General features: G+C 39.2%; 1 pseudogene; it reads right to left on the bottom strand.

The window, feature by feature from the left end:
* Window positions 1-2253, bottom strand: part of LOC102846520 — a 15124-nt pseudogene extending 12871 nt beyond the window's left edge.
* Between the last annotated feature and the right edge of the window lie 725 nt (window positions 2254-2978).

Genomic DNA, 2978 nt, shown 5'->3' with positions numbered 1-2978 from the left:
AGCAGTCCATGGTATTCTCAATACTCTTCTCCAGCACCACAGCTCAAAGGCATCAATTCTCCTTCTATCCTCCTTGGTCATTGTCCAACTCTCTGATGAATAACAGGTGATTGTGAAGACCATGACCTGTATGAGACACACCTTAGTCTCCAGAGAGACACCACTGCTCTTCAGCACTTTGGAGAGTCCCTAACAGCAGACTTTCCCATGGCAATGCACCTTTTAATTTCCTGGCTGCTTGTTCCAAGACTGTTGCATAGAGAGATAAATTTACCTCCTCTTTGCCAATGTGACTACCTCTTATTTCCTTCTCTGTGTTATTGCTATCACTAAGATATCCAATAAAATATGAAATAAGAGGGGTGAGAGTGGGCATCATTGCCTAGTTCCTGTTCTTAAAGGGAATGCCTTTAACCTCTCTCCGTTGAAAACAATGTTGGCTCTCAGGTTTGCATGAATACTTTTTACTATGTTGAATTCCCCTCTAATCCTATTTTGTTGAGTGTTTTAATCAGGAAAGGGTGTTGGATTTTGTCAAAGGCCTTTTCTGCATCAATTGATAGGATCTTGTGGTTCTTTTTCTTTTCTTTGTTAATGTGATGAATAACATTGATTGTTTTCCTTATGTTGAACCATCCTTGAATACCTGTTAAAATCCTACTTCATGATGGTATATTATTTCTTTGATGTATCATTGAATTCTATTGGCCAGTATTTTATTCCTGATTTTTGCATCTGTGTTCATAAGAGATATTGGCTAAAGTTTCCTATTACGGTTGTGTTGACTGCCATCAAGTCAAGCACGACTTATAATGACCTTATGAACAAAAGGCCTGACGCCTTTCTGTAACTATTGTCATTTATCAAAGTTCATAACTCCCCATCAATATATTCTTGTTTTCTGCCTCTGAGTTATTCAATATATTTCTGTCTTCCATTGTTTCTTCCATCATTTGTGCTATCTTACATAGCTGTGTGAATATATATCTTAGGCTTCCCTGACTCTAAAGCTTTCACTGAGTCTACAATATGCTCTGCTTTTTGGGGGAGGAGGCTTTATTTGTTTTTTTCACAATGTTTGAAGCTGTCTATGGCTTTTTGACAGTGTGTGACATTTTCTTGATGTGTTAAGTCATTCTGTTGTGTCTATATAAGTTGTTGATATTTTTAAATTTCTGGTGTTACTGGTTCATTGCCAGCTCACAATGTTCTGTCTATAGAGTAGGCCAATCACTCTACTGGAAGCCCTGTCTCAGAAAATATTGCCTTTCTTTAATTCCTTCAGATTTTCTGTTCTGCAATGCAACCCTGCATGTACCTTGCCTTTTTGTTGTCCCCATTTTCAACTCTTTTGTCTAGAGTGGTGCAAGACCAGATGCTCCACTTAAGTGGTTTCTGATTACTGGTTTTTGAAGGCACCTCTCTGTCTAGCACCTCAGTGTGCCAGCTGAGAGAGTGAGGTTTTCCCCTGATTATAGCTCCTGTCCCAAACTCTATTGAACTTTTTGGTCCCTGGGATGCCCCTACAGCAGCAGGTATTCCCAAATGGAGGAGCCCTTCTGCAGTGGAGTTTCAGACCCTTCTTTCCACTGCAACTGAAAGTGGTGTTTCTGGGAAAAAGTTTCTCATCTGATGAAGTCTTATATTCTGAGATGTATTGTCCTCTTTTATCTCAGAAGTGCTATGAAACCAGGGGTACCAATTTAAGCAATATTTCTATTCTCTCCTGTCCTTGATCTCCAGAATAGCATAGCAGGGAACCTCAATTCTAGTCTATACTTTCTGTGATGGTTCAGGGGAAGGTCCTTTTCTTTACTCTTGTAGTAGGTGAAGGTGATGTCTTGAGAGGATCTCATATATTGGTGATCCTTTCCTGGCCCAAGGATCCTTCTATCTTCTTTTAATGCTCCCTGGAACATTCAGTATCCTGGCTTAAATATCCCAACTCAAGGACTGGATTTACTCTTCAGTTTTTTTCAGCTTAAACAATGCTGAGAGAGTTAAGGCCTTTAGATTTTCTGATTCCAGCTCTTTGCACATTTTATTATAATACTTTGCTTTGTCTACTTGAGGTGCCCTTTGAAGTCTTCTTTTTAGCTCCTTAACTTCCTAATTCCTTCCCTTTGCTTTGGCTTCTCAGGGCTCTAGTAGAGTCTCAACTGACACCCATCTTTGTCTTTTCTTCTTCCTCTGTCTTTGCAAGATCTCTTGCTTTCTTCATATCCTCCCAAAACTCACCTGGTTTTCGTTCATTATTGTTCAAGGCCTCAAATTTTTTCCTGACATGATATATAAATTCAGGTGGGATAGATTCAAGGTCAAATTTTTCTTCTTATGGATTTAATTTTATCTTTAGTTTGAACTTGCATATGAGGCGTTGAAACAACCTTGCTTGTTGAAACTGAGGAGGATCTAAAATGTGGGAAGCTGAATATCAAATTTAATATTAATAATAAACCAAATGCTATATCAGGATATAAGGGAGGCATAATATAGGCTTGTACATAGGGTTTTTAGAAGTGGATGGCCAATCCTTCTTCTTAGTCTGTCTTAATCTGAATGTTTAGATTTAGAGGAGTATCTGACAGACAAGCAATTCGTGGAGCAGTGAAAGATAAATCCCTCATTGTGGAGTTAACCATTTAGTTACAGTGTTGTCCCTGCCCTTAGCCTAGTGCCTTGAACCACTAATTTCCCAGCTGCACCCTCCACCAGGATGCCACTTCACTTCTACCAAATCCCTTCAGAATTTATCTTCCATTGTCCAACCAATGATCTGACAGCTTGTATCTGAAGCTTTCTTGGTTTCTGTGATTCTGAATAAGTCAACTGCTGACAATTTTTACAAAAATTTTAATTTATTTATTTTTCATTTCAATGAACATCTACAGAGATTTTGGAATTCCATTCATTCATTGTTGCACCCTTCTGCCCGCCCACCCCACCTCGCCCCTCCCCCCGTTTGCTCCTCTCCTTGA

The sequence above is a fragment of the Elephantulus edwardii genome, unplaced genomic scaffold, assembly GCF_000299155.1.
Source record: "Elephantulus edwardii isolate Elephantulus edwardi_28Jun2011 unplaced genomic scaffold, EleEdw1.0 scaffold00524, whole genome shotgun sequence".
In the NCBI taxonomy this organism is placed as follows: domain Eukaryota; kingdom Metazoa; phylum Chordata; class Mammalia; order Macroscelidea; family Macroscelididae; genus Elephantulus; species Elephantulus edwardii.
The sequence above is the reverse complement of the archived record's forward strand: the minus strand, read 5'-3'. Positions and strand labels throughout refer to the sequence as shown.